The following is an 8,532-nucleotide window of genomic DNA, read 5'->3' on the forward strand; positions in this document are numbered from 1 at the left end:
CTCATTATGGCAGTCCTCTGCTAACTTTGGGTCACTCCCTCACATTCCTTGAAGATTGGCTCTCCCAGTTCAGTCTCACTCATTCCAACAATAAGCCTGTCACAATTTTTAGGATTTCAATCTTCATGTAGATGATCATTTCAATACTCTGCCTTCTGACTCTCTTGACCTCTTTTCCTCTAATCTTCTCTTTCAACACCAGCCACTCATCCCCTACTATACTTTGTCCTTATCAGTAACCGCTACTCTCTATATTCTGAATCTCAAGCATTCCACTCTGGGACCACCATCTCATATATTTCCAGTTCACTGTCCCTAACATTCTGACTTAAAAATTCTTTAATCAGACAATGTGTTTGTCCTGCTATCTTTTCACTGTCCCTCATACTTCACTTTTACTTATCTTCGTATTTGTCATAGATTTTATAGTCTATTCTAATAATGACCCATTCTATGCACCCTTAGTTTTCTGGCACCTTTCTCACTTCTTGCTCTCCTTTGGCAAAAGTCCAATCATGGTTATTTACTCTCTCTACTCTGCATCCGTTTTCTGGTTGTTGACCTGGGCTAGAGGAAAATACCTAACCTCGCCGCATGGTCACATTAAGCTCATGAACCACTAAACTCAAATGGCCCCACCAATTCTAACCCATTTCCCTAATCCAGTCACTCTTACTTTATAAACAAGATTTCAGACCTTCTCCTTTTTCCTCAAACTTCCAGCATTTTCTCTTTCTTTATCATTCTCAGCTGACAGCCTTGATTACTTTTTCACTGAGAAAATATGAACTATCAGAAGAGACCTTCAACTAGCTACTTCTACCAGTCTACTTGCATATATGCCCATGTTCCACCTTCCATTCTGCTACTCTGAGCAACTATCCATGTTCCTATCTAAGGCACAACCCTCTTCTTATACACTAGGTTCCAGGACTTCTCATTTACTCATGGATATTTAGCTAGCAATTTTAGAGAGGCTCACTCTTCTTTATTATCGATTTATTTTCATCAAGCTTTAAACATGTTGTAGTTCTTATATTAAAATACTCCCTCTTAATCCCATGCTTTCTTCCAGCTACCATTTCTCTCATTTCTCTTATTCTCTCTATAGCAACATTCCTTCAAAGTATTGTCCATACTTATAGTCCCCATTTTCGCTTCTCACACTCTCTTGAACCACTAAAGTTAGACTTTTATCTATACCATTCCCTCAAAACCACCCTTACCAATATCTTCAAAGAATTCCATGTTGTCAAAGCTCATTGTCAGTTCTCAGTCTTCATCTCATCTGAAACAATTGATCACTCCCTCCTTAGAACATTGTCTTTATTCGACTTCTGGGATGTATCACCTTTCAAGTCTTCTTTGACCTCAGTGCACATTTTCTCAGTCTTCTTTAATGGTTCTTTATCTCTCTGGCCTCTGAATTTTGCAGGGCTGCCAGGATTCCTTCCTTAGACTTCTTCTGTTCTCTTTATGTACTCACTTCCTAGATGATCTCATCCAGTCCTGTAACTACCTACTATCTATATCTGCACCATCCAATAGAAATATAATTTGAGCCACAAATGTGAATCATAGATGTAATTTTGAATTTTCTAGTAGCCACATTTAAAAAAGTGAAAAGAAACAGGTTGAATTATTTTAAATAAGATATTTTGTTTAACTCAATATATCCCAATTTTTAACATTTCGATATGTAATCAGTATAAAATTAGTAATGAGATGTTTTCCGTTCTTTTTTCTGTGATAAGTTTTTGAAATCTAGTGAACACTTTAAACTTAGAGCATATCTCAATATGGACTAGCCACATCTTAAGTGCTTAGTAGCCACAAGTGGTTAGTTAGTGGCTACCATGCTGGATAGCATACATGGGTCTAGATGCTGGACATTGGCTTTTACTGAGTAAGATGAAGAATCACTGGAAAGTTGAGGGTAGAGAAATAATTTGACTCACCTTACTTTTAAAAGATCATTCTGGTTGCTGTGTTGAAAATAGACAAAATGGGAGCAAGGAGGAAGCAGAGGGACCAGGTAGGAGGCTAATGTAAGTGAAAAGAAGGAGATAGTGGGGGAGTTTATTATAAGAAATATAACAAGTGGTTATATTTTAAAGGGAGAATGAAGACGATTTCCAGACAGAATGTAGAGAAAGAAAAGAGTCCAGGATAACTCCTGGGGTTTTGGTCCCAGCCACTGGAAAAATTGGAAGAATGGAGTTGTCTTTAAGTGAGATGAGGAAGACTGAAAATGGAGCAGGTTTAGAGATGGCACATCAGTATTTCACTTTTGAATTTGTTAAGTGTGAGTTTTCAACTAGGCAAATAAAAAAATAATAAAGATAGCTTCAGATAGTGTTGTGTGTCACAAAGAAAATATTTGTGAAGTGTCCTTAGGTAGGTTTGTCAGTGGAAGGGGCTCTAAAGAAGGAGCAATTTGAACTGAATCCTCAATGATGAAATGAGGCCAGCCAAAAAAAATCTGGAAGAAAGGCATTTCACTCAGAGGATACTACAAAGATAAAAGCCCTGAGGCAGGAATGGCTGAGGAAGAGAAAAACAGCCAAAGTGTCTGACTTGAGTAAGATGGAAAAGTAAGCAGGGAGCAGCCATGTAGTAGAGCCTTGTCACTCACTGGATTCATTTTATGCTCATAGGAACATGAACATAATGGGAAGCCTTAGAGGGGTTTTAAGCTAGAAGTGGCAAGATCTGATTTATGTTTTACAAAGAAAACTCTGGCTCTGGAGTGGTGAATGGAATTATATCATATCAATTATTATTGTTTTTATTTCAGGGGACAGAAACAGTTAGAGGCAGAGAGGACAGTTGGAAGCTTTTACTATAACTGCTCGAGACATTATACTTGGTTCCATTACACAGCTCTACATCTCTTACCTCTTAAGTCTTTTCTTGATTTCAAGTAATTTCTGAAGGTAGAAAATTCATATTCCCAATCTCTATATCCTCAAGAGTGTCTTGCTCACAGTAGGAAACTCAGTACATGTTGAGTGAATGATAAAGCTCTTTTCATCTAAGCTCAGAAATATCTTATATATTAGTCTTTTTTGTCTGCCACATTTTGTCTCTCCTGTAATTAAGACTAAGTAACTGTTCGTTGGGGTAGGACAAGGCCTTGCATCAGATAACAGGTTGACTGAGAGGGATCTTGGATAGCCAGAGGCAATAAGGAGGGTTCAACCTTGCTGAAGTGGAAAGTAGGAAGAAGACAAGAGAGAAGGTGGAGCAGGTTGAAAGAAGGGAAGTGGGTAGAGAGACACCCAGCTTTGAGTGTGCCAAGGACAGATCTCGCCTACTTTTTAATTTGGCCTAGGGTTGGCCTGCTTCCACTGATGTGATATGATCCCTCTGTGTGGGAATGGCTGAAATGGTTTGATCACCACGAGACCATAATCCATCATCCAAATCCTTCATTAAGGAGACCTTTCTGTTCAGCCTTGTACAAAGCTAAGCTTACAGGAATTTGCCATCCAGCATCAAAATTCTCTCTGCTGGTACTGATGCTGCAAGTCCCAGCAAACACAGGATGGCAGCCTGAATTCAAGCTTTCCAGCACTCCTCCTTTCTTAGCTGCGACAAGTGTCCTCAGGTCTACTCAGGCTGGCAGAGAGTTAAATGCTGGGCTGGATCTGTGCTTTGTTGCTTTTGCCGGGCTTGAGTTTCATTTTGTCCCAAAGAGATCTGCGAACCAGAGGGATGACATATGGCACCAAAAAAAAGGTGTCTGGCTGGGTATTAGTCTCAAAAATCGTGTTCTTTTACTTCAAGTCTCTTGAAATTAATTGCCCATCGCCCAGAAGTTTCAGTGCCTTTAGATTAGGGATCTACACTCACAACTGATGATCCACTAAACTCTCATTTTTGGCATCCAACCAGAGCCAAGAGGGCTGATTATAAATTTGTTATTAATTACTATATGTAATCATGTTAGACCCAACGTTGGAGACACCCTGCTTTGTTGCTGTTTTGAATCTGAACCGTTTACACTTTTTTTTGTTTTTTAAAAAAGTACGTTATTTTTGCTTTCTAATTAGCATATGGGGTTTTGGAGTGGCATCATTATGTTGTTATTTAATCATGCTTTTTCTGGGGAGGGAAGAAGAGGAAAAGATTTTCCTTTTTCTATCAACAATTGCTTTCATTTCTGCATAAGAGCGTAGATTCTATGATTCAGATTCACAGAGGTTATGGATTTTGACTTTGGGTTGCCCTACTCTCTTTTTTCCCTTGTCTCATGCTATCTAACAATAGATAAGTCCTTCCAGACAACAATCCCTATGGGTGGGTAAAAAAGAGCTCATTTCAGTTTATTTTTCTTAAGCTTTGGATAATATATTTTTATATTCACCCAAATAAGCCGGGCTGGTGGCATATTCTCCTTTGTCCTTATATCAAAGATAAACTTAGTTTAAATGGTGCCTGAATGAACTGCATTGCTTGCATTCTTGTAATTAACTACAAAACATCCCAGGCTAGAAGACCAAGAACTCATGGAAGATGTCATGCAGGCAGTGTCACTGCTGCCGTATGTGTATCACTCTGCTAAAAACTTACCTTTATTACCTACTGCCCATCCCCATGGAGAACTGATGCTGTTCTAACATCATTCTTGCCATCATCTCCCTCCTTTGAGAGAGAGTCAGCATTTCCCTTTCCCACTGCACCCCCATTCACACTTCCCAGTTTTACAAGCTGCTGTATAATCTTACTGAGCCTCAGTTTCCTCATGAATGAAATGGAGATAACAAGACTTATTTGCCTTGCCACATGCCATAGAGTAAATGAGAATAAAATAAGAAAGTGGCTAGAAACTGTTTTATTTCTACAAATGTAGGTTATCATTATTTTCATTTGCTCACCACTTTGTTAGCTAGTTACATGGTGTAGCCTACCTTATGTTTCAAATGCAGGAGCCCTCTTGGTCTTGGTAAAACCCTGATAAAATGACTGGAAATGAATCAGTGTAGAAAAAATCTTATTGGATAGTTCATTCTATTGTTACATATCTTATTTATATTCTTTTCATTGGGATATAGATTGAATTTGACTGTCAGTGCTATGAAATAAAAGGCAACATTACAAGTCTTTTTGTGATTAGGTATTTCCATCCAAATGGCCATCACTCAAAATTTGATTTCTCCTTGATTTTTAATAAATGGAGGGCAATAGAATGTGATTCATTCTAATTATGCAGCAACAGAAATTCTAAGCATTGTTTTACAAGTAGCTGCTTTTATGTCATAATAATGAATTTTGAGGGGAAGAGCTTTGAGCCTTTTAGTATATTCTTTGTTTTCTCTATTTTATCCCTATTAAAAAGGTGGATAAACGGCAGCATAAAGATGAGCATAAACTCTCCAAAGCCACAGAATTATTGTCTTAGTTGTGACAGCTCCTCACCTTCCTTTCATTATACATTTTAAATGTTTTCTACAAGCTTTATAAAAATAACTGAATAAGTCTATGTTTACAATTTTCACACTGACTTTTAATTTATTTTATTTTTGGTTAATGTTCTGAGCATTTAAAGCTGCTTGCTAAAAGCTGTTTTCTCTCTCTCCAAAGAATATTTAAACCACTTCTGTAGAATTGCAGTCTGCTAGGTGAGGTCTAGCAAAGGAAAGCCTAGCTAGCAAAGGGAACTAATATTTATCTAGTGTCTGCTCCATGCTGCATCTCATGCTAGGCTCTTTACACAGGTCATTTTATTTAATCCTCATATCAAATGCACAAATTATACTATGCAATTATCTTCATTTTATTGACAAGTTAATAGGCTAGTAAGTTACATCATCAGGATTTAAACATACCTGTGTTAATATCTACCTATGAAATGTTTAATTCACTGTATGTTCTAGTCTACAGTATTTACATTTTTGAAATATTTAGTATTTTCAAAATTATAGTCATACCCCCCACCTTGACAGACTTCACTCTTTTATTTAAAAAAATAACCATTCCCTCCATCTGTAAAGTAGTAAAGATTCAGTTGTATTTTAAATGTTAAATATAAATCTGTAAACTGCTAATAAAACAAGTAACTTAATTAATATTTTTAAATCAAATATAAAGATAAAATAACATACTAGTGTTCCTGCATACATAATTTTATGAAGGTTTAAATTTTTATTATGACTTACATCAAATACCTCAAATGGCATTACATGGTTTTAATAGAGTAGGTGTACAAATAGTACACATAAGTGTTCTTTGAATTAAAGGATTTTCTGCATACAGAGATTTCCTGTGGTTGGGGAACTACCAACATCCATACTGACAAAAATGTACCGAATATATATAGAGACCATCATGTGGTCTGCAGCTTTCATCACTGAAGCAGCATCAGTGCATGTATCTGCCTCTTCACAGGTGGGAAAGTTGTATCATCTTTGCCCAAGGTAAGCTCCAGCCAGGATTTATAGCCTGCTTATAGTTAGCGTTATGTTTTCGGCCAAATCTGAGCTATGTAGAAATAAAATGCTGCTTTGAGCATAGTGCGATCACCCCCCATGGAAACTTGCAAGTGATGTCGGTACCAACAAGGCAGAAGAGCAGATGGACCATTTTCATTTTTTTTTTTTTTCAGGAGGAAAGAAAACTATCATTTGTTGGACAAATACTATGCATCTAACTTTACAAATGACATCTAATTTACATCTCATAATAACTCTATAAGTAAAGTGTAATTATCTCCATTTTTTAGGTAAGAAGTGATTAAGTATTTTACCCAAAGTCATGTGGTGGTTCAGATTCGAACCTAGCTCAGCCAGGTTTCCCCCCCCCCACTGTATCAATAGTGGCTCCTTAGGGGAACAAGTTTCAGGACTTTCTTTAAAGAAGAGTTGTTGAATACCATAAAACAAATACCTTAAAAAAAAATAATATGCAAGTTAAAAATGTTTACAAAAAAACATTTGTAGTCAAATGTTGGACTTTTTGATGTTTTGTGTTAATATCAGATAGACCTTTTGCTAATGTATTTTATTTCCTTCAGTCTGCCACAAGCTGGAGCTACTGTATAAAAGCCAGTCACTTAGTTCAAGGTGTGACTCTGGAATATGGAGCCGATTGCCTTTGCCATCAAACAGCTTGGGTTAAACCCTGGAGAATTAAAGATTGAGAAATGCAGTGTCATAATGGGCTAAGTAATTGGACCTGGCTACTTACTACTTATATGATTCTGAGCAAGTTATTTTGACTTTTACCCCCAATTTTGTTAATTGTAAATAGAAATAACACTATCAGTCTTGTGGGGATCATTGTAGTGAGAATTATATGTTAAGAGTTTAGTACAGAACCTACCACATAGTAGATACTTCATATATGGTCATTAATATCACTCGTATTTTTACTATCATCAGTATCACAGCCCAAGGATGCCCAATTCATTGCAGTTACAATTCATATTATTACTTATCAGTGTACAGTCACATATCACCTAGCATATGGGAAATGCTACATGACTCCCTATTACTCAGTGTATGATTTGGGGTGGTTGGACTAGGTGTTGGATGGTTATGGGATTATTATACTGTTGAGCTTGGAAATGACCAGAGCATTCTGTGTTTCAGAGATTAGGATCACACCTAAACAGTGAGCTCATTTGTTAGGTAAATGACTGAGTGAGGCTAGAAACCCAGGGAATGGCAGGACCCAGAGGAAAACAAAATTAATATTTCTCTTAGATGAAATGTACCAGGAGACAACTTCAATGCCATGGGTGATAAGATGGCACCCACACATGGAGGCATTCTGCTTGGAGAAAGGAAAGGAAGTTGTTGAAGATATTTTAAAGGCAGTCTGGATCCTTTGGGGAAAGAGCAGTGTTTCCCAGTATGTGGTCTGTAGAATTCTTGTCCCATGTGGCTTAAGTTTCTATGGTCAAATAAGAATGAGAAATATATTGTGTTATATTCTTTCCCCACTTTCGGGAGTCACAATGCCCACGAGTATATTTAAAGCTTTAAAAATACTGAGAATCAATCCTTCTATTTATGCACGATCATAAGTGATTCTTCCATTTTCCTCATTAAAATTAAAAATAAAAAAGATTTGGGGACGCATACACATGTAAACTTTGGAGATGAGAGAAATAGTAATATGTCTACTTCTAACATTTAATTTATAAATTTAGATGAACATAAGTATTCTTAATGACATAGAAAATATGTATTTAGAAATATTCCTTTTTAAAACTCAAATTTAATGAGTTTTTTTCCTCCTCACACTTTATGAGAAAAACATCAATGTTTTCTTCGTTATTAGGATTGCCTTTTGAGTCATCTAACATTTTTCCAGAGCAGTTATCTTCTCACCCTTTTAGGCACAGCACTTTTTGAATGTGTATTATCTGCCACAGTAGATTTTATTCCTAATTTCAAATACCCACTTGTTTAACACCAGAAGGTTGTTGTTGTTTTTAAAATATTCATCCTATTGGTATATACTTGTGATTATTACAGTAAATGATCTTAAAATAATTAAAATTGTGAGGTTGCAATCCCATGAATA

The sequence above is a fragment of the Rousettus aegyptiacus genome, unplaced genomic scaffold (genome assembly GCF_014176215.1).
Source record: "Rousettus aegyptiacus isolate mRouAeg1 unplaced genomic scaffold, mRouAeg1.p scaffold_m13_p_5, whole genome shotgun sequence".
NCBI lineage: Eukaryota > Metazoa > Chordata > Mammalia > Chiroptera > Pteropodidae > Rousettus > Rousettus aegyptiacus.